The following is a 23977-nucleotide window of genomic DNA, read 5'->3' as shown; positions in this document are numbered from 1 at the left end:
AAGAATAAGATAAGCTGCCATCTTTGGGACTTGACCTGTCCCCTTGTCCCATCCAAGCTCCACCGATTTTGACGGCTCGACAAAACTGGAGTGAAAATTATATGAGTCACAAAATTTTTCACAACATCTTGAGGCTTTTCAAAGTGTTATACTCTTGATTTCTGGCATAAAAATTCTGGTTAAACCAGGTGCCTCACACCATGACAGGATAGGGCACTGATTCATCAATGATTGGTTTCCTCTAGTGCAGAGAAATGCACTTTGAGGTCCTGGTGGCTTTCATCTAAAAATACAGGTAGATTGTAGAAATCAATAGAATTTATGCAAATGCTGATTGCAAAAAAAAATTACAAAAAGACCAAACAGAAGGCTAGCCTGGTCTGTCATCCTTCTAACGCATTAGCTCCTTTGTAGATCCAGCTAAAACATTGGATTCTGTCTTTGCCCAATATTAAGGTCTGAATGCTTCCTTACTCACTGAAGAGCTCCTATTATGATTTAGTCATTTTTATGCTGCTTGAGAAAATAGGAAAATAAATATAGGAAGGGCTGAATCATAAAGGTTTTATAAAATAAGGTAATCTTTGTGTTTGTGGCCCATTGGGAAATGTGCTAAAATGCAAATAAATCTTAAGCTTGGCATGTTTTAAACTATCCTATAAGCAAGCTCAGCTAACTAGAGATTACTTACAGGAAGCCCCGGGTCTCACGGTATAATCTACTCAGTGAATTAAACTGCCAGCTCTAGATTCTTTCTCAATATGTAAGTATTAAATTGAGAAGGGTATCCACAAAGCAGCTTTGATATCATTTCAACAATGCTACTACCATCCCTGCTTATATGATACTGTCACCAAAATAAAGGACCAAAACATAGTGATGTGGCCCATGGCTAGAAGCTTGGGATGTTGACACGCAACAAGGCATGCCAATGTTATGGAAGATGCAAATCCATTAAATGCAAGATCAAAACAATACGTCACTAAGTGTAAAATGCACAGAAACTATATAATTAATGACAGTGACGAATTCTACTATTTGCATGTTTAAAATGACAACATGAATAAAAAAAGGTCTAGCCCTATTAAATGCTGAATTCACTACACTGTTTTTCTTCTGCAATGTGTGTGGAACAGCAACATAAACTCATTCTGTAGTTTACTGCACAATGTGTTAGGGGTCAATAAGCAGCAGCGTCTTTGTAAAGTAGACATATGTAAGACATACAGTACTGAGCAAAAGTTTTAGGCAGGTGTGGAAAAAATGCTGCAAAGTAAGATTGTTTTGAAAACTAGAAGCGTTAATAGTTTATTTTTAGGCATTAACAACATGCACGCTAAGTGAACACAAGAGAAATCTAAATCAAATCAATATTTGGTTTGCCCACCCCTTTATTTTACAAAAACCATAAATTCTTCTTGGTACACTTGCACTTATGAACTTGGCAGGTAAACTACTCCAAACATCTTGGAGAAATGACCACAGATTAGTTTTTTGGAAGAACTTGGTAGGAAAATTGCTCCAAACATCTTGGAGAACTAACTACAGATGTTCTGTAGATATACTCTTATTGAAAATCCTTATGCTTAATATAGTTCTTAATGACATTCACTGTATGTTTTGCCTCATTGTCCTGCTGCAGAATAAATGCTTAGCCAATCAGCTGCCACCCTGCTAGTATTGCATGGTACAATATTTCAGGAGCCATTTTTCATTCTCCCTCTTCAGTTCTAAATAGCAGCCCAATTGGTAGGAACTACTGATGAACTGAAATATAGAAATACTAATAAATTGAAAAATTTTGCTACAAAATCTAATCTGTATTATCAAACCCCTAAGCAACCAATCCCTCTCTACATTCAATTTACAAGAAGCCACTGTAGTGTGTAACACTGAAGCCCCAAAATTTAAAAGTTATACCTGTCATGGGCAGCGCTCAAAAGTCCCTAGGTCATGCTATAAAATCACAGCTGCCATACAAAGATCTAAATATCCGCTCTCCACCCGCCTGTCAAGATCACACCTCACCACTTGCGCACTTGACCCGCTACTGTCCCACCTCATCCCTAACTTTGCCACAGTCTTCATCCCACCCCTAACCCACCTTTTCAACCTTTCACTTACAAATGGTGTCTTGCCCTCATCCTTCAAACATGCCTCAATCACACCCATCCTCAAAAAGCCCTCCCTCGACCCATCCTCTATGTCTAACTATCACCCGATATCTCTTCTCCCTTACGCCTTACTGGAACAGCATGTATATCTTGAACTGTCCTCCCACCTCTCCTCCTCTTCCCTCGTTGACAGGTTACAATCTGGCTTCCGACAGCATCACTCAACTGAAACTGCCCTAACTAAAGTCACTAACGACCTACTAACCACCAAGATCAAGCAACACTACTCTGTCCTCCTTCTCCTGTGTTCCGCCTTCGACACCGTGGACCATTCCCTCCTGCTACAGATTCTCTCATCTCTTGGCATCACAGACTTGGCCCTATCCTGGATCTCATCATACCTAACAGACCAAACATTTAGTGTCTCCCTCTCACACACCACCTCCTCACCTCGCCCCCCGTTTGTCGGAGTTCCTCAAGGCTCAGTCCCAGGACCCCTACTCTTCTCCATCTACACCTTCGGCCTATGACATCTCATAGAATCCCACGGCTTGCAGTATCACCTCTATGCCGATGACACGCAGATCTACCTATCTGGGCCTGACCTCACCTCCTTACTGACCAAAATTTCACAATGTCTGTCTGCTATTTCAGCCTTCTTTTCTGCTCGCTTTCTCAAACTGAATATGGACAAAACAGAATTCATCATCTTTCCCCCGTCTCACTCTACCCCTCTACCATCAATCCATCAATGTCAATGGCTGCTCGCTTTCCCCAGTTCCGCACCCTCGGTGCCTTGGGGTGATCCTCGACTCTGCCCTCTCTTTCAAACCCCATATCCAAGCCCTTGCCTCCTCCTGCCACCTCAAACTCAAAAATATTTCCTGGATCGGCGCATTCCTCAACCATGAAACCACAAAAACACTAGTGCACTCCCTTATCATCTCCCGCCTCGACTACTGCAACCTCCTACTCTCTGGCCTCTCCTCTAGCACTCTGGCACCACTCCAGTCCATCCTACTCTCTGCTGCCTGACTAATCCACCTGTCCCCCCGCTATTCCCCAGCCTCCCCCTTGTGCCAGGCCCTTCACTGGCTTCCTATTGCCCAGAGGCTCCAGTTCAAAACACTAACCATGACATACAAAGCCATCCACAACTTGTCTCCTCCATACTTCTGTGACATGGTCTCCCAGTACCTACCCGCACGCAACCTTCGATCCTCTCCAGATCTCCTTCTCTACTCCCCCTTCATCTCTTCTTCCCACAATCGCATACAAGACTTCTCCCGTGCCTCCCCCATACGCTGGAACTCTCTGCCGCAACACATCAGACCCGCACCAACAACAGAAACCTTCAAGAAGAGCCTGAAGACCCACCTGTTCCAATAAGCCTACAGCCTGCAATGATCCTCAGTCTACTGAACCACCGCACAACCAGATCTACCCTCTCCTAGTGTATCCTCACCCATCCCTGTAGACTGTGAGCCCTCGTGGGCAGGGTCCTCTCTCCTTCTGTACTTGTGTGTCCCTTTTCTTACACATGTTTATTGTACTTGTCTATATTTCCCCTTTTCACATGTAAAGCACCATGGAATAAATGGCACTATATAAATGTATAATAATAATATTGAACTTTATATGCATTATTTACATGTATTTATATATTATTTATTATATATTATTATTATTTATATATATTATATGTGTTATGCATGGCAAGCACAGGAGCTAAAAATCATTGAAAAGTATTTTTGCAGGATCTAAAACATAGCAGATTTTCCTATGTCTAAACTGAAATCTCTTTTTTTACAGAGAGAAATACTTTGGATTTTGGTGTTTTTGTGTCCTCTTCCAGGAGAAGTAGAAGATTCCAATTCCGGAAGCAGACTGGTATGTAGGATGCTTTAATAATGAAATACTAAATATGAATGTGTTAAAACACAATGGCTCCTTATTAGTGGATGTGTATTATTAGGTGTGTTTTGGAAACAGTGATAAAATTTAATTTTATATCATAAAGAAAAAACTTGGATGGACTAATGCGTATCTCATATTGTTGTAACTATATAGTTATAGCACATAGTTGGCACAATTTTGTGCATTTAAAGGGAATCTGTCACCCCTTTTTTGAGATATCATATAATGATATCATTCAATTGTGTGTCACATAAGGATTCTCTTAGTACTTTTGCTTCCCCCTGACCCCGCACCTTTCATGCATAAATACCTTTTTATATCGGTTCAGATGTGTGTAAACTGCCTCGGTCTGGTCTGATGGGCGGGGCTTATTCAACTGCTCCGCCCTCCCTGTCTTGCTCTACACAAGAAGAAATGCGTAGAGCAAGACAGGGAGGGGGGCAGTTGAATAAGCCCTGCCCAGCGGACCGGACAGCAGCAGTTTACATACATCTGAACCCATATAAAAAAGGTATTTATGCATGAAAGGTGCGGGTTCAGGGGGAAGCAAAAGTACTAAGAGAAGCCTTATGCGACACACAATTGAATGATATCATTATATGATATTTCAAAAAAGGGGTGACAGATTCCCTTTAAGTCACACCCCATTTTCTATAAACCGCACCTCTTTGCTAGATACATTTTTAAAAAAGCCACTAATGATATGCAAAAAAGTGACAAATATAACAAATCATATCTTTTTGCTTCAAATTGACCTTAATTGATGGCCAAAGTTTTCTCTTTGGCCATTGAGAGTAATGGTAGGCTGTTGCTTCCTGTTCTATTGAAATTACTTTTCAGCAGTCATCTCCTTATCATCATGAAAAAATATAACACAGTAACCTACACACAGTTGATATATATGTCTACTTCTTCGCATGATGAACTTGCATTTGTGGATTTCATGGTTAATTGTGTCTGCAAACAATTTTTTCTAGAAGTATCCCTTATACTATGCAGTGACTTGCACCACGAATCATACTTGTTTTAATGCAGTGCCACCACAGGACATTTGATCATAATCATCCATTGACCTTGTCCTTTGTGCACATTGATTTCTCCAGAATCACTGAATCTTTTCCATGATATTTTGTACCATACTATAGATAGTGGGATGTGCAAAGTTTTAGCAATTTTACGATGAGTAACATTATTCTGAATCTGCTCTACAATTTTTAGAAACAGTTTTTCACAGATTGGTGAACCTCTGACCATCTTTGCTTCTGAGAGACTCTGCCTCTCTGATATGCTCCTTTTATACTCAATCATGTGACTTAGTTGATAATTGACCGTTCAGATGTTTTTCATTAGTGCCACTTAGTTTTCCAGCCTTTTCTTAGCCCCTTCCCAACTATTTTGAGATGTGCTGAGCTATCAATTTCTTAATGAATATTTTTTTCAAACACAAAATGTCTAAAATTCACCTTCTGATATGTTTCATGTTCTGTTGTGCATAAAACATGGTCATAAGAGATTTTAAAAAATCTGTAAACTCATAAAAACTGTAATGTCAAGCTTCCAAAGTAATATTGCCACCTTTTCTATTGATCTAATAAATATTCTTTTGGATTAGTGGATAAACATTCCCACAGACAAACTCTAAAGTAATGAAAGCTTTTCCCAGAAGAGTGAAAGCAATTATATTTGCAAAGGGAGAGACCAACGCCATATTAAAGTGGTTGTTCCTTTTCAACTATTTTTAGTTTTTAGGTTTAGTGGTATATGAAATAAAAAATGTGGTGTACTTATCCAGTGCCTCCTTTTCCATCACTTCTCAGGTCTTTGTTGATCAGCTGCAGCAGTGATGTCATGTCAACAGCACTGCAACTAATCCCTGAGCACTGCAGCTCAGCCAATGTACAGTATACTGCATGAGCAACTGAGCACCACTGAGGGATTGGCTGCTCCACTGTTGACGTGGCTTTTCAACTGCAACTGACCAATAATGTTTACAACAAGGGCTGAGGAGCAGTTTTGGAGCCAGGAGTGCAAATAAAGGTTAGTTTCTTATTTTATGCATCAGCTCTTGCACTTGTTAAAAAGAGAAAACCCCTTTAAAGAAATCCTGTCACGAAAAGGTGTTGCTAACAGGTTAATAATGTAGAGAAGTCTCAAGATATACCCACATAGAATCCTGTGAGCAACCTGCCCTTGGTGAATACGATAAAAATGATCACTTACTAAAAAGTCTCATATCTCTGTAACTGTATGTTGGATTAAAAAAACAACATTTGACCTGGCGACAGGTTCCCTTTAATACATATGGATTTAGAATGGGATACCATGAAAGCTTTTGTGGGTGTAATGTTTAGGTGCCGAATACTTTTGTCCATGTAGCCCTTGTTAGAGAAGACCATAGTAATGCCAGTACTATTTGACAGTCTTCTGTGTTACTGTGAGGAACAGTTCAGGGGCTTTTCTTATGTCACTGGCTGTGGGCATCTTAGATTATCTCGAGTTATGATTAACAGCATTTTTGGAAGTGTGGTAATGGTAATTAGGGATGAAGGTAAAGTTCACCCTATATCTAACGATGTGGTTATGACCTATGCAAGGCACCACTGGTATGCTGCAGTAGGACTTGTTACACAGTGTACCTTTCTGACAGCTACAATGGCCAGTTTTATGCTTTTTCAAGGTTCTTTTATAGGATTCTAATTATTACCACAATAACATGAAAAAACAGTGAGTTAATTATCTACTAGACAACGTTCCCTGCTTTGCCATCAGTAATACGAGTTACTGCTCCTCTGTCACATCTGTATGCGGTCATTTTAATGTATTTCAGGATGGATTTATTATAGGACACTTTGTCTTTTTGAGACAATGTACAAGGCAAATGAGTTAACAAGATCACCCTGACGGCAAACTGTTAGATTTTCTGTTCCTTTTTTTGTCTTCCTAAAATATTTGGTAGCTTTTATATAAACTGGCTGTAAAGAGAAGCAGCAGTTGCTGGAGGAGTCCTAGAGTGCACAACAATAACACAGTGACATTGATACATCTCTTAATTCCTAGTTAAACATGGTGGTGCCAGAGCTGAATGGAACAGCATGCTCTGCAATCACTGTGTGGAAGAGGTGTACAATACCCCAGCCCTCCCCCAATGTCATAGGAAATGAAGAGGGGTGAGCCACCGATGCAAGGGCTTATTCAGCTTCTCCAAGTCTCTTATTCACTTAAATGAAAACCTGTGTGATTCATTGCAGGGACGCGCAGGACAGCCAATAATTATGTCATTGAACAGGTTATTGAGATAATGTGCGAAATAAAATATATGACTGAGCAAAAGCATTTCTGCTCTCCTCCTTCTTGTCACATCATTATTACAAAATCAGCTTTTTCATGGAAAGAGTTCATGCTGAAGAAAATTATAGTGGGATAATTGAATATAGATTTAAAGTCCCCCCGGAAATAAACATTCTCTGAAAAGATTTCTTTCCAGTGTAGGAATGATCACTGTCTGCTGTGTCTCATGGAAAGCTGTCATGATCCCAGTGCAGGTTTTTGACATGCACGCCAGGGGATAATGTCTTGATTCCAGTGTAGGCTCTGACCTGCACACCTTATTTATTGTGGCCTTTCTTTGGTTCAGGGAGAGCCTCTTATAGCCCTGTGAAGCTCCAATCTCCGTCAGTTATACTTTTGCCCTTGGCTGAGTGTGTTGACCCCTGTGTGCCTGTGCTTGTGTTCTAGCTTGTTTCTATGGTTCTGACCCGGTTCTGTGCCCTGTTGTGAGTTTGCCTTTTGATTCTGTACTGTGTATCTGCTTCTCTGGTTTTCTGACTCCTGACACGTTCCTGACTATTCCTGATTACAGACAAAAGGCAAATACAGTCAAAAGGTCAAACGCTGAATAAAAACAATTTTATTAGTATATATAAAAAAATATGTATACACATATATACAGACAAACATGCATGGAAAAGGGCTGAATGATGAAAAAAGGCTATAGCAACCACATACACAAAACCCAGGTAGGTATGTCACAGGGGAGTAGCAATGAACAACAGGGTATTGTGAATATATAAATCACTCATGGTAATATGCCAACAGGTAATGCATCCCAGGTACCCATATTAGCAAATATACCATCCCCAGAAAAGGGTCACACATCCTAGAAAGGGTGAATACCACCAATAATAAACAAAATATATAGGAATTCCCCCTGATGAAGGCACGCCGAAACGCGCGTTGGGGTTGGTAGGTCGGTCCGGGAGGGTTGCCTCTTGCCTATAAGGTACCTGTATTCCTATATATTTTGTTTATTATTGGTGGTATTCACCCTTTCTAGGATGTGTGACCCTTTTCTGGGGATGGTATATTTGCTAATATGGGTACCTGGGATGCATTACCTGTTCGCATATTACCATGAGTGATTTATATATTCACAATACCCTGTTGTTCATTGCTACTCCCCTGTGACATACCTACCTGGGTTTTGTGTATGTGGTTGCTATAGCCTTTTTTCATCATTCAGCCCTTTTCCATGCATGTTTGTCTGTATATATGTGTATACATATTTTTTTATATATACTAATAAAATTGTTTTTATTCAGCGTTTGACCTTTTGACTGTATTTGCCTTTTGTCTGTGAGTGTACATTGCAGTTGGTCTTCTTTTGTCCTCTTTATGGTGGATATGTGAGATTATGACTGTGTCCATTACAATATATATTTTTTCATCCTCTTATCCACTATGTTCATTGGACTACTTTCTTATCTATTCCTGATTAGCCTGCTCCCTGTGTACCGCATTGCCTCTCTTGTTTACTGACCTCAGCTTGTCTTGGATTTCGTCTCCTTCTGGTGCCCCATCCTTTCCCTGGTGTCTGGTGGCACCCTTTCCCCTCTCCTCTGCTCCAGGGTCCCTGTAGCATCCTGCACTCATCTCCAGCAGCAGGACGCTAAGCACTGCTCCCTGTGGTCACATGCTGCAGGTCCTGTCAGTACACTCACCACCCGGCTTTCTGCTCACTCATACCCTGCTGTATTGCTGTCATCTTGCCCAGCTCCCGGATGCTGTAAGTAGAGAAGCTCTGGGATCTCACTGTCAGGGCTGCTGAAACCGCTGGTAAGTGCTCACCTGGCGGTTTCTCCTGACAAAAGCACTGATCAGTGTGAGAAGCCTGAAAAGTAACATTATGGTCTATGGACACTAATACTGGACTGTATGCTGGATATGTCTTTATAGACCATCTCTGAGGCACTGTTCTATTTATCATTGTAGAAAAGTTATATAATAGAATTTGCTTTGTATTCTATGATTATTTTTTGGGTGATGAGAAGATGGTGAGCACCACCACTGCTCACGTTTGTGCTGTTGAACTTTTTTGAGTACGTCTAACCTTTTGATAACTGATGATAAAACTAAAAATAGCTCCCAGGTCTTCTCCAAGTTGAGATGTTGGACTTATGTAGACACATTTTTTTACTGTATCTTTGAACAATGTATACTCAAATCTTACACTATTTACATTGCAATTACATTGGCATTGGTAGGAGGCTACACGGGGGTTTTGCAGCTGCGGCCAAGGGAATCCATGATGCGCTTCAAGATCCCAAAGCTGTCGAGGCCTTTCCAAGTCCTGAAGGTGTCGAATAGTATGCGTCTGCTCCAACCGTACCTTTCTTAACAGGGCTTTCTTCCACTTCCCCATCTCCGTCAGCCTGGTGCTCCAGGATGACTCGTCCAACACCCCCATTTCAAGCTCCAGCAGGCCAGCCTCCGACAATGAGAATTCAGGGGGTAGTCCGTTGGGAGGACCAGCATCCATACCCGGTGCCTCCAGGCAGTGCGGGCTCATGTTCGGCACAGGCCCGGTGCGGGCCCTGGTGGCAGCTGTGGTAGTGGTGGCTGTCCAGGTAGATATCTGAGATGGTGGCAGCGCAACTGGCGGTTCCCGGTCTGCAAGGGTCTCCGGTGGGACCTGCGCGGCCGCGTCAGGTCCAGGCGGGAGCTCCTCTTCCTCCGCTTCAGCTCCCAATGCCTCACACAGCGGCGGTGGTAACGGAGAGATTGCAGGGGATGCTGCCGGTGGTATTGCAGCGGTCGCAGCCTCTACAGGGTTTGCCTGGGGGAGATCCGATGCAGTGATGGCGGGGTAACTGGGGTAATGCGGGTGTAGGCCCCTCTAGGGCGGGCTGCCACTTCTTCCTGCAGAGCTCCTCCTGCTTCAGCCGCAGTTCGTGAGTCAACTGGGCAATCTCCTCCTCCAGCTGTTGACAGTTCATCCTGGAAGCTGGGTCAGAGCTTTCAGCCATTGCGCCGGGGAGATTCAGCTCAACCTCCTTGCGCTCTGCAGGCCTCCTCCCTTCTCCTTCCAATATGGCGTTCTGGCGTTCTTCTCCCTGCCTGGGCTCTTTTCCCGCCACCGGCTCTCACCCCTCCTTCTGAGGGCGGCGTCTTCTTCCTACTCCTACATACCAGGCCAGTATACGAACCCCTCGGGGGGTGGGCCATATTGCTGTCGCATAGAAGTTCAGACAGGGGAAACCCAGGACAGTTCGTGGTCTTTTCTTAGGACCACCCATATTGTCACGCCCTTCTTCACCGTGCCATCGGCCATTTTTAGCGTTCATTTTACAGTCTATTAAATTGGGTCTTCTGCACATTTTCAAAAGACTTGAGTCCTAGGCACACAGAACCCGATGGCATCGGGTCTCGTCATCCTGTTCATGACGCCAAAATGGGTCGCCCTCCCAGGGCTGTGGGTTACTCGGTACCGGGCCGGTCTCTCAGAGGGGATTGTCACAGCAGTGGTGACCCGGTCCGTGGCCCTGGGCGCCCATATAAAAGGGGGGGCATTGAATGGTGGAATAAAGTTGAATGGTTCGTGACGCCACCTGTGGTGTTCGGCAAGGGGGATGTTATGCCGACGCTGCATGCAGATCCTCTGGGACTGATGGTATGGCGCAGCAAAGATGTTATAGCTCCCCACAGGTGAAGCTGTAGTCCCAGGGCAGTGTAGATGCAGGAATGGTGCAGTGTAGTCACAGGGATGTAGCGGTGCCAGGTGTGTGGTGCAGGAATGAGTGGAGGACACCAGGGCATGTAGTTCCAAAGCTTTACTCACAGTCTGTTGTACAAACAGGTGCCTGCTTCCGTGCCGTGTCCTCCGGGTTAGGGACACAGTCAACCTCCAGGCCAGATGGAATACTCCTTTCCAACACTTCGCCAACATCTGCCTTTCTGAACGTCTCCTCTTATAGCGCCTTTAAATAAAGTACTCCTAGTACTGAGTTACACTGGAGTTCCTCCTCTCCAGTGGCGGATTATAATGAGGTCAATTTGGGCAGTTGCCCCGGGCCCAGTGGGGTTAAGGGGCCCACAGCCCAGGCCAGTAAATTGCCCCATTATAATCCGCCACCGCGCAGAGCCGGATTATAGGCAGGGCAGGCGGGGCTTCAGCCCCGGGGCCCCCACCACAAGAGCTTCTAAGGGGGCCCCCACCACATTCCTGCTGGCTGCTGCAATGGCACTCCATCTTCTCCCCACCTAAAAGTGAGTGACCGTGGGGGCGGCATTATGTGCTCTGCTACCAGCAGCATCTACAAGTAGCGTGAACGCTGATGCTGCTGGTAGCGTGCAAAGGCTTGTGATGAGATCACAGGAGGTAAGGTGTCAGGGCCCCCGATCATGTGACCCCTGTCTCCTCCCCTCCTGTGACCTCATCACAGGTCCTGTGCACACAGCACAGAGCACTGAGAGCAGCCATGTATGTGGAGTGTGGCTCTGCGGGTGGAGGTCGGTGCTGGAGGCCCCATTATTCTCTATGTGGAGTGCGGGTGGAGGTCGGTGCTGGAGGCCCCATTATTCTCTATGTGGAGTGTGGCTCTGCGGGTGGAGGTCAGTGCCGGAGGCTACATTATTCTCTATGTGGAGTGCGACTCTGCGGGTAGAGGTCGGTGCTGGAGGCTCCATTATTCTCTATATGGAGTGTGGCTCTGCGGGTGGAGGTCGGTGCTGGAGGCCCCATTATTCTCTATGTGGAGTGCGGCTCTGTGGGTGGAGGTCGGTGCTGAAGGCTCCATTATTCTCTATGTGAAGTGCGGCTCTGCGGGTGGAGGTCGGTGCTGGAGGCCCCATTATTCTCTATGTGGAGTGTGGCTCTGCGGGTGGTCGGTGCTGGAGGCCCCATTATTCTCTATGTGGAGTGCGGCTCTGCGGGTGGAGGTCGGTGCTGGAGGCTCCATTATTCTCTATGTGGAGTGCGGCTCTGCGGGTGGAGGTCGGTGCTGGAGGCTCCATTATTCTGTATGTGGAGTGCGGCTCTGCAGTTGGAGGTCGGTGCTGGAGGCTCCATTATTCTGTATGTGGAGTGCGGCTCTGCAGGTGGAGGTCGGTGCTGGAGACTCCATTATTCTGTATGTGGAGTGCGGCTCTGCGGGTGGAGGTCGGTGCTGCAGGCCCCATTATTCTCTATGTGGAGTGGGGCTCTGCGGGTGGAGGTCGGTGCTGGAGGCTCCATTATTCTCTATGTGGAGTGGGGCTCTGCGGGTGGAGGTCGGTGCTGGAGGCTCCATTATTCTCTATGTGGAGTGGGGCTCTGCAGGTGGAGGTCGGTGCTTGAGGCTCCATTATTCTCTATGTGGAGTGCGGCTCTGCGGGTGGAGGTCGGTGCTGGAGGCCCCATTATTCTCTATGTAGAGTGTGGCTCTGCGGGTGGAGGTCGGTGCTGGAGGCCCCATTATTCTCTATGTAGAGTGTGGCTCTACGATTCGTGACCCCCGTCACGTGACGAGGGGGGCCCACAGAGTCTGAACTGCCCCGGGCCCTGGCTACCCTTAATCCACCCCTGCTCCTGTCCGATGTTCTTATGAACTCTACTTGTACGGCAGACAGCTGTTGCTTGCTTCGGGGACTCCTTGCTACTAAGTCCCGGCTCACTATCCAGTTGCTGTTGTGCCCCCAAGTCTTGTGTCAGAATAAAGCGGTCACTACTTCTATTCCTCCGGTGTCTGCTGCAGGGCCATTAGTATCCATACATCCTCAGGGACCGGGCCCCGGCCTTGCGCTTAGAACTTCTAGGAAGGGTTCTCTTTTACTCCTCACGTTCCGTACTAATCTTTCTTTTGATGGAAAATCAGGCTTTCAGTCTATGTCGCTCTCTCTCTTCCTTTCATGTGCCAGCAGACCCAGGTCACTGGGATCTGCTGCAGCACTTCCATCCATCTATCCCTCTCTCTGGGGATCTTCTTCTCTCTCCAACTGAACAACAACTCTCCACCTAAACTCTTCCCGCTCTCTTTAATGTCACTAAGCTCCACCCACCACCCAGCATGTTTCGTGTTCCAAGCAGGGAGCCACCAATGGGTGCTTTGCTACACTCCAAGCAGGGAGCCGCCGAAGGTGCTTTGCTACACTACTTTGTGGTGTGGGGTGCAGGTGTTGTAGAGTGGTCAGGAGCCTCCACCTTTCCTGGATGGTGGGGCACCACACCTCAGGAGGAGATGCAGTACCTCTGTGGCGACTGAGCCTCAGGGGCGCCACAAATGCTCTTGCTATGTATTCAGAACATTTTAAAGAATTATTATTGTCCTAAATATCTCTAGAATGTAGTTTTTTATTACTGTTAGAAGCTAAGAATGACCATATTCTATATTATTAGATTACAGAAATCACAGTAGCCATTAAGCCCACCATACACATTTGGTTACTTTCCAGCTGGCAAGCATTACATAATTCGCCTGGCAGAAACGAGCGCACACCCAAAAATGTATATTATCAAGATTGACTTTGCTGAGGTCGAGCACATGTGGCTCTCTCATAATACATACTGATGTTGGGGACTATGCTAGAAAGCAAAAAGAAAAATAAATTTGACCCTAAAAATTAACTTTTATTCCAATATTTAGGAGAAATTATCCCCCTAATATCTTGGTCAGCCCTGAGTATATCCCAGTGTTTCCTCAAAATCTCCATTACTCTCTTTGACTGGTCGTCAAAGGTACCTATTAGTATTGGTCTCTCCACCAGGGGTCATTTTTTCGGGATTTGTGTGTGTTTGTGTTTTTTTTGTGTATCCTCTTCGTGGACTAGGGTCTGTTTAGGGTGCTATTAGGGTCACCGACGTTGAGCGGGGGCGCCATATCGCATATATTAGGGTGCCAACCTCCGCGGCAAGGAAGGGACGCACTAGGGCTTATTAGGGCGAGTGTAGTGCCCTGATATATTGCACAATTTGTATGTCAAAAATATCATGTACCCTGTTCCCTATACTGGTACTATCCAGGTTTTAAATATTGGAATAAAAGTTAATTTTTAGGGTCAAATTTATTTTTCTTTTTGCTATCTTGGTTTTTTCAGAATATTTGATCCATTAAATTTTTTTTTTTTTTTTTGAAATTTTTTTTTTTGAGGTTTTTTTCTGGACTATGCTAGATAATTTACAGTCACCTGGATGCAAGGACTACGTGAGACAATAGATTCACCGTAGAGATGAGAAAAACAAAGTTAATCATTTTCTCTTATGGGACAACCCCTGTTACCGCCCTAGACAACCACGACAATGCTTATATTTTTGTTCTAGCTGCTGGTGTCACATCCAGCAAGAATGTGACTTTATATAGGTGTCTTTAATGGCGGATCACACTGCATAGCGCTCTGTCATTACAGCGGTCACGCTGACAGAGTTACCTCATCCTAATGAAGTGCGAGCGAGCTGAAGCGATCACAAGTAATTCTAAAAGCAGCACAAAATTCACACTGTATTTCAAGAGATCCTCTAGCAGGAAGCTTTCTTTCAGCATTTGGTCACTTGCCATGGAAATGACGCAATGATGTCACTGCGGTTCTAATGCTGTGGCTATTGCTATTGGTAATAAAATGGCCGGCTTCTGAAAACTCCAGTAAAAGTAGAATCAAAATAATTAATGCTGTTAAAAATATACAACTTAATAAACATTTAAAATTCATAGAAAATATTACTTATTTCATCTGCTCGCAAACCTGCAATAAAAAAAATATTTAGGCACAGATAGTTTGCACTCGTTTACACGTCCTGTATGCACATTCAGATGGGACTTTTCACGTACATGTTCTATCTTCCCATTATATACTAATGGGATGTTCACAGGTCCGTGTTTTTTTGCGGACTGTGTGTCATGGACACTTGTCCCATTTTCTATATCAAAATAAGGAAATGATTGCACTCAATTGCATTAATGCATGTCAATGCGAAATACAAGAAGTGTGAATAGCATAATGGCTTTTGGAATTTAGGAAAAACACATGAAAAACACAAAATTTGCGGACTGTGTGTCATGGACAATGTACATTTTTGATCTGAGTCACGGATGAAATTACCCATATAAGTCTATGGATCTGTGAAAATCACATGGAACACTTGGATGTCATCAGTCTTGATGTATGTCGCTTGCCCGGGATAATAATTACAATAAATAGCATAAGCTTTGTCATTTGTTTGTTACTGATAATAAAAAACTGACCTTGTATGTTTATTGCATACATGAAAAATCCATGAGGTCTGAATGAGACCTAACTGCAGTAGATAAACAAATCGGAGATCTCTGATCTTGGGCATTATTGCAAGGATGTAAATGGAACAAATTAAGGTATTTTATATCATTATTCACCGAAGAGTGCAAGAATTATTTTGTGACAAATTTCCTTCAACTTATAAACTTAATTTAACTGATTATCCCAATTTTAAAAATATTTGATTATAGTATTATATAGTATAAAAATAAAAATGTCACCTTTTGCTAGGATCACATAGTTTTGGTCTTTGTGGAAAATGGGGCACACACAGACAGCACACGGTTAAATGTTAATCTGTATTGTAGTACACGTGCATGGTTTTCCCACCAACAGTGACTGCAGGCGCTAATCCATCTGTATTGTATCCAATTGTAATGGATCCATTGCAATTATTAATATAGGAAATTATGCTCGGCCTTGTATAACTTTTTATTACTGATGCATAAAAATGGATGCCATACACATGTAACCAGATTTTCAGGAAGAATAATAGAGCAATGGAACACACCAGATTTCATAGAAAACATGTTTTAGGATTATTACATCAGGGCGAGTATTAATACTGACAAGTTGATAGAGCTGACAGGTTCTCTTAAATGATGAAACCGCAGATCCCCTGCACTAGAGAATGCAGTGTAGAGCGATGAGATTTATCCAGAAAGATGTATGTCTTTGTTCAATATTTATGTTTCTCCCTCTCCCATAATGATAGTTCTGCTTCTCGTGACTTATCTTATCTATTGCATTTTTTCTGTGCTGTGTTGTGTATAAATATGTAATTCTTCAGATTTTGTATTAGTCTAGCCTGATGAAGAGACCTGAGTAGTCTGGAAAGCTTGCAATGTGTTACCATCTTTTCAGTTAGCCATTAAAAGGTATCAACCACTGAGGACTCTCAATTCTGAGTATTTTGGGATTTATCCGTAGATTTTGCAGAAATGGGCAATATCAAAGATAACTTAGATACTGGCCATTAGCCCTCAAGATTGATGCCAGAATCAAGTGCAGGAGAGGCACTCTTGGTGTCATTAATGTAAGTTATGATGGCTTTATTGGACAGCCAAGAACCTAGCAAAGATGTCTAGCAGGGCTGTTCTGAAACAATTACAGTACTTTTAGGCTAAGTTCACACACATATAGCGTTCTTAACTTACACATGCACAAATACGTGGCAATTCAAACTATGTCTTTGTTCACATCTGCCAAAGTGACTCCATGAGACTTCTTCTGGGCTCCTTTGGGATATCCATTGGAATCCCCCATACATTCTTCAGCAAAGAGCACTGTATGTGTGTGAACCTAGCCCAAGGACATGCCTAAGGTTTACTGTAACATTGGCTTATGCTTATGACATATAATAATCATAAAGCAATGCATACAATAATAAATATTTCTATATGTAATAAAATTGTAGAACAAAAATATGGTAATTCAAGTTTAAAGGGACCCTGTCAAGTGATATATGCTGCCCAAACCATGGGCAGCACGTATCAGGCACCAGCTGTATGATCACAGTCATGTATGTTGTCTCTGAACTGCTGCAGTGTTTCAGAGAAAAATATACTTTATACTTCTGGTTACTGAGCTGCTCTGTGCACTAGTCATACAGGTGGGTCCCCGGCGGCTTCTCCCCACCGGCTGACAGTGACTAACAATCATCTGCCTGCGTATAATGTAGTAAGAGACTAGTAAGTCACTGTTAGCGAGAGGGGAGAAACTGCCAGGGAGCCGCCTGTACAACTAGTCACCCACACTGCTCTGTCCCCGGCAGCTATGAAGAGTGTGTCTTTCTGTGGAATGCCGCAACGTTTCAGAGATAAACATGCATGGTTGTGATCATGCAGCCATGGCTGATATGTGCTGACAATGGTTTGGACATCATGTATCAGCTCTCAGGTACCCTTTAATAAAGCAAACAGTAACAATGCAAAGTTAAAAAAATGCATTTTTTAAAGAATAAATAAATTTGATCAAAATTACCAAAAAATATTTAAAAAAGACCTAGAAATGATGCATACTATCTGTCACTTTCTATAAAATAAACTTGTTTTTTCAGTGAATGGCTTAATCAAAATACAAGAAAGATATTCTGAAAGATAAAATTAGCCAAATCTATCCTTTATCAGATATGCCATCACCACCCTAAAGACCACTTGTAAAACCAGTCAAGAGTGGATACCCTCAGGAAAAGAAATTGTAATCTTGGTTACACAGCAAGGCTCAGATTCCCAGGAAACCTGCCATAGAAAACTTTAGAGACCGTTTACTTTCTAGATCTGTAGTGTCTTTATTATGCCAACACCATTTGAAATGTAAAATACACAGCTTTGTTTTTAACGGCATATATCAGCTAGGAGGATACTGTAAATCTCGCAATGTCTCCCATCAAATATGCACTTCTAATCAATGCCCCTTTTCTGTATGGGTGCTCTTATTTGATATGACAAGTTTCAACAATCGTTACTCCGTGCTCATCTTCTATGTCTGGATCATTTAGAAATATGCTTACAATTACAACATACAAGTCATCCACACAGTTCTGTCTTTAGCTTTAAGGAGCATTTTGAATTAATTTGGGAGCTACATTGTCCTTCTTCCCTATTGCATCTTCCTGAACATTCATGTAATTTGCTCATCATAATTAATTAATGTCTTCTAATCATTGTCCTTCATAAAGGGAGTTCTATGGTAGAGGCAGAAAGATACAAACACAAGGAGGAAAGGAGAATGCGGATTCTCATCTCGTCTGTTGTTAGTAATAGTCATTATTTTGGGAGTCATCTTTAGGCAAACTCAGATTTACCCCTGTAAAAGCAAAGGAAGACAGGGAATGCCCGATTGTACATAAAATAATGTCATTTGCTATAAGCAAAGAATGTCTGCAGCAGAAGAGGTTCTGCATACTTCAAAAGTGCTGCATCGTTTCCAATATTCTGATTTACCAATTATTCTGTTTTTCTTGAAAGGGATCTAGCAGAGGACAGTTTACTTTTTGAATTACGTGTAAAAATTTGTTAACCAGGCTTGAGGCTAACCACTCTGCTTCGTGGAGTCTGAGAGCCGCATCGTTTTTATCTTTTGACCTAGTTGTGTCTGCTGTCTAGCTGCTGGCCAGGTGGAAAAAGTAGGGTTACAAACAAAGATACCATAGTAGCTGAGTTAGGACCAAAGAGCCATGGACATGTACAGAAGCAGGGATAATAAATAGTCCTAATAAATAGTCAGGGATGGCCATGTCAGAAACTAGGTGGTCAGGCTGGAAAAAATACTGGGACAATAGGCATCAAGGTGTTGGGTTGTGATAATACTCAATCCAAGAGGTGGGTCAGAATATTTGCGCACACACACATATATTATAATAGATAGATACACACAGTACCTATTAAACAATTATATACTGTATATACATATACAGACGGTGAAATAAGTATTGAACATGTCAACAATTTTCTAAGTAAATATATTTCTAAAGGTGCTATCGATAGGAATTTCTCCCCAAATGTCAGTAACAACCCATCCAATCCTCACAGGCAAAGAAATCAAACCATAGATGTCCATAAATTAAGTTGTGTGTAATAATGGGAAATTACACAAGGGAAAAAAAAGTGCATCATTCCCAAGAAGACTCATGGCTGTAGTAGTTCAAAAGAGTGCTTCTACTCCATACTGAGCAAAGGGTCTGAATACTTATGACCATGTGATATTTCAGTTTTTCTTTTTTAATAAATTTGCAGAAATTTCTACATTTCTGTTTTTTTCAGTCAAGATGGGGTGCAGAGTGTACATTAATGCGAAAAAAAGATGAACTTTTTTGAATTTTTATCAAATGGCTGCAATGAAACAAAGAGTGAAAAATGTAAAGGGGTCTGAATACTTTCCATACCCATTGTAGGTGGAATTGCGAATGCCAGAATGTGGCTGATTACATACCATCTTCTTAGATGTCCATGGTGGTCTACCATCACCTGTAACATGTTACTGTATCAGGATGTGTTAGGTAAAGTAGACTCATTCCTCTAGGTCGTCACAGACCTGCCCCGTCATATTACCTGCCCCTCTATTACGACACAAAGATAAACTGACGCTGCATGAAGATGGAGTGGGTTGAATTGGGCTTTCACTTGACCTTTCAGCTAAACCTCCAAATTGACATAGTTCCATATAAGTAAACAATGTGTGGATTGACAAAGTATCGTTTTCATTCTTTGAATGGATCGAGTGCTACATTCTTTTGATTGGCTGCCTCCTAATTTCACTACATAAGTTGGAAATGATTCTTTAGCAGTTTTTTTTAATTCTCTCTGCCTGCTTACTAATTAGCAGATGAATTTTGACTTTCTAATTGATATCCAAGCAAGAAGCAGCTGTGCACCCCAGCTGTCTGTGTGAAGGGAAGACCTATGCATGGGAGAACAGAGGGAGGGGGTGCTGAAAGTAAAAGTCCTCTGACAAATTGATTTAACTAGAGTGCAGGGCCTTAGGGGAGTACATTGTCGGTGTGCTTGACTGCTTGCATTGTGGCCTTTCCTAGCCCTTTCACAAAGCCAACCCAATAGTCTCTGATGATAAATTCACATAAATCATTTCCATGTTAGCACTTGTTACTCTGAAAACCAAGGCTACATGCTAAGGAACCTTCTCCCTTATACATTTTACATACCAAGCATAGTATCTGATTGATACAGTTCATGAGTTAATCTTCTAACATGGTACATAACCGGTATGTGGAGTATCCATACTGACTTTGGTGTAATCGGAACAGTGTCAGAGCTGTAATATATTGCACAGCCTACATAGGAAATGAGAGCAGGGACGTTTAGTGTTCTCTCCAGATCCTCATCTTTATTTATAAAGCTTTTAGTTTATTTTAGTTTTGCCCTACTTCTGGCCACATCTGATGGACAATATTTCTGAATACATTACCATCCAGTGAGTATATATTGGAAGCAGAATCCTAAAGAAAAGCTCATCTCTAATTAATGTAAGTGGCAGGTCTGCAGGAGCAGGATGCAGCTCCCTCAGCTTCCATAATAACGCAGGATAGCTGGGTGGATTAGCAGCAGGCGGCAAAACCAACACAAACATTTGCTGCCGATTCCAAGAAAGGCCCAAAATAGGAACATTTCTCAAGCTAAGTAAGGAATCAGAGCGTGCGTGGACATTATGCATACAGTATTCATTGTACAATGATACTTTCCACAGTCCATCGGATACTACACTATAGTTTATAAATGGGATAGTAAAAAACCTTTGATTATTGCTGGTAAATAATGATGGGGTAAAATACTATATGTTGGTGCTGAATTTGTAAAGAATCAGAATAATAGGGGCACAAATCCTATTCAGAAGGAATTCAAATCTGATAAAGGTTTATTAATCCAGAGAGACACATCTGACTCTTGTCTGCTTGTACGGGAAGCAGGTTGCACGCAGGGCCCATGTAAATCCCAATTTACTTTGTGGTCATTAGAAGTATGGGAAGTATTTTCAAGGAACACACAAGAACTTCTAAGAGACTTAGGCCTCATTCAGACGATCGGGAGTCACATATGTGATCTCTTTGCTTTCCCATATAGAACACTTACCTGTTATAGTCAATGGGGCTGTTCATAGGTCTGAGTTTTGTTGTGGACTGTGAATAGGCATGTCTGTTTTTAATATGAGTCATGGATCAAAATTACCCACACATCTGTTCTTGTCTGTCGATAACATTGGGTAGGAGATTTGTAGCTTATTTATTTTTCTCATCACTAAAATCACTGATAAAACCCTGATTGTAAAAACAAAACAGTCACAACACTGATGAAACTCAGATCGAAAACATTGATGATCAACAAATTACAGATGCCTGTATGAGGCCTGAGGAAAAGGGTTGTCGACTGCATGCAAATTACTGGACACTCCTTAACAATAGTGGTCTTTTTTACACTGTTGAAAAATAAACCAATTTATCCATGATTTATTCTGAAGCTTGAGCACCTTGTGCGTATGTTAATGTTCTGGAAATATTCAGCAATCAAATGCTGCTAATGCCAATATATCAGTATATTGGGCAGTAGAAATAGGTCACGTAAAATAATAATTATCAATCTAAAATTTCCATCTAGTCTTCAAAGTATTCCAAAAAAAAAAGATTTGGGTTGTCATTAGTAACCATGGTAAGGATAAGCACAATAGGCAAATAGTCTGCCTATTTAAACCAGCTGGCACTCGCTTGATGAATGAGCATAACGCTTGTTTATCAGGTAAAATGTTTGTTCAACTTCATCATCAGCAGCACATTTTCCTGTGTAAACAGAATATGTGCTGCCGAGAATAATGATGTTCCATGCACACGGAATATTAATGTCAGTGATCATTCTGTGCACATTGTTGTGTGGTCGGCCTGCCGATCAGCTTACATGTAGCCAATCAGCGGTCGCGGCCGGTGTGGGCGCACCTACATATTGGAGTAATTCCCACACCCTATACAGTGACCCCTGCACAGGCTGCAGAGGGGGCCTACATCACTCTTGCTTAGAAGTTAATGACTGTTTGCAGTCAACAGGTTGCTATATTTTGTGGTTTCTGTAACACGTCTCTTAATGCAGTAACAGCGGTTCAGGAAGGATGACCCCCCTCCCCATAATCACATGCAGAAAAAAATAAAAAATATATAAAAAAAAAAGGAAAATGAAAACAGACTAGTATAAAAAGAAAATGTATCAGTTCCTAGTTTCAAAGAGGCTCTATCACCAGATCTCCCAATACAAACTGCAAATACTATTGAATAGTTCTCTTATAAAGGATGAGTCGGCTGCACCTATTTTGAGAATGTCTGTATAATCCTAATATTTGAGAGAGTCTGTCACCAGATTTAACCACATACTCTGTATATATCATGAAATAGATCACCTAGCCCCAATGAGGATGGAGTATTTCTTGTGCAAATCATCTCAAGATGACTCTTTAATCACACAGCATTTTATGAATCAAATTATACACTGTCAGATTTGAGTCCAAGTGTATTCAGGCTGTAAGCTATCTCCACCCACCTAGGTTTATTTACAAGCTCTAGTCCCTGTCCACCTCCTGTCCTGCTACTGAAGTCTGGCACATGGTCAGTCTGCTTAGTGCTAAAATAAGAAAAAGCCTGTCTCGAGCATCACACACAACAATAAAAAATGGCTTTAATAGAAGCATAGCTCCTACCCGCCCTGGATTCAGCAGGACTGTCCCAGCTTGTCGGCTCAGCCTTGACTCTGACATCTTCATCGCCCAATAGCTCCTCCTTGGGGTGCGGGGCCTCTGTGCTGAGATAAACTAAATTATAATATTCACTTCTCCTGTAATAGCTATCCCCAGGGATTGAATTCTTGCCTTCAAATGCCCAAGGAGCATCTCTAGATAACAGCCAGGGCCGGCTCCATGTTTTTGAGGGCCCCGGGCGAAAAAGTCTCAGTTGGCCCCCCTTAACACATACCACGACTCATGCCGTGTGACATCCGTGGTGACGGCCAAAAACGGACTTCTCTCTGTGTGGATCACACGGACACGCATGTGATCCACACAGACACTCGCTCTGTGGCAAAACACGTTCATGTGATGGCGGCTACTGATTAGTAGTGTACGCATGAAAGAAAGAAGAGAGGGGAAATAAAGAACAGAGAAAGAAAGAGAATGGAAGGAAGAACAGAGAAAGATACAGAGAGAGAAAGAATGAAAGAACATAGAAAGAACGAACAGAGAAAGAAAGAAAGAAAGAAAGAAAATAAAGAACAGAGAGAAAGAAAGGAAGAACAGAAAGAGAAAGAAAAGAACAGAGAGAAAGAGAAAGAAAGAGGGTAAAGAAAGAAAGAACAGATAGAGAAAGAAAGAAGGGAAAGAAAGAACAGAGAGAAAGAAGAAAGAAAGAAAAAGAACAAAGAGAAAGAAAGAATAGACAGAAAAAAAGAACAGAGAGAAAGAAAGAAAGAAAGAAAGAGGGGAATAAAGAACAGAGAGGGAGAGAAAAAAGGGGAAAGAAAGAACGGAGAGAGAAAAAGAGTTGACAGAAAAAAAGAACAGGGAGAGAGAGAAAAAGAAGGAGGGGAAAGAAAGAACAGAGAGGTAGAGAGAAAAAGAAAGAGGGGAAAGAACAGAGAGGAAGAGGGGAAAGAAAGAACAGAGAGAGAGAAAGAAAGAGAGGAAAGAGAGAACAGACAGAGAGAAAGAACAGAGAGCGAAAGAACAGAGAGAGAGAAAAAAAAGATTAGAGAGAAAGAACAGAGAGAGAAAGAAACAAAGAAAGAAAAATTCTATAAAGATACTATAGCAGCCCAGCTCCCATTGTACTGCCTAACTGAGCCTCCTGGTGCAGGACTTATCATGATCCGCTCACATGGCCGACATCCCCGATTCCAAGGCAATCTCGCTGTCCGCTGTCA

At 42.4% G+C, this 23977-nt stretch overlaps 1 protein-coding gene across 6 annotated transcripts in view; it reads left to right on the top strand.

The window, feature by feature from the left end:
• The window catches only part of LOC141099730 (poly(rC)-binding protein 3-like), a 1815006-nt gene that overhangs the window by 1529670 nt on the left and 261359 nt on the right, over nt 1–23977 (top strand). For all 6 annotated transcript variants that reach the window (XM_073587737.1, XM_073587736.1, XM_073587732.1 and 3 more), the window contains one exon: nt 3927–4004. The gene's annotated coding sequence lies outside the window, so the exon portion shown is untranslated. The remainder of the gene's footprint in view (nt 1–3926; nt 4005–23977) is intronic.

The sequence above is a fragment of the Dendrobates tinctorius genome, unplaced genomic scaffold, assembly GCF_039654945.1.
Source record: "Dendrobates tinctorius isolate UK_male_01 unplaced genomic scaffold, ASM3965494v1 ptg000102l, whole genome shotgun sequence".
Lineage (NCBI taxonomy): Eukaryota > Metazoa > Chordata > Amphibia > Anura > Dendrobatidae > Dendrobates > Dendrobates tinctorius.
The sequence above is the reverse complement of the archived record's forward strand: the minus strand, read 5'-3'. Positions and strand labels throughout refer to the sequence as shown.